The sequence below is a fragment of the Monodelphis domestica genome, chromosome 2 (assembly GCF_027887165.1).
Source record: "Monodelphis domestica isolate mMonDom1 chromosome 2, mMonDom1.pri, whole genome shotgun sequence".
NCBI classification, from domain to species: Eukaryota; Metazoa; Chordata; class Mammalia; order Didelphimorphia; family Didelphidae; genus Monodelphis; species Monodelphis domestica.
In genome coordinates, this window is record NC_077228.1 from 492,752,841 (window position 1) to 492,753,191 (window position 351).

Below are 351 nucleotides of genomic sequence, written 5' to 3' on the forward strand. Positions count from 1 at the left end.
AGATTTTGTGATTGGAAAGGTGATGAAGTAGAGTTAGCATGGACTAATTAAAAACCTGGGTTCTAGTCCTAGCTCTGAAATCTTAGGAAAAAAACAATTTACTTTTCCCTTTAGTTTCTTTATCTATTCCTTCTACCTCTTAATACTCTACTCCTTCACCTTGGGAACATACTTCATTCCTTTCTGATAGATTGTAGTTACATTGATCATTCTATGGAGGTTCACAGGTTCCTCTACATAACGGGTTTGAGGTTTTTTTTGGTTTGAGCATTTTAATTAATTCTATTTCGCTCGTCTTCCAATCAGTGTCCTTCACCTGAAGACACTAGGTAAGAAGCCTCAAACTGAAAA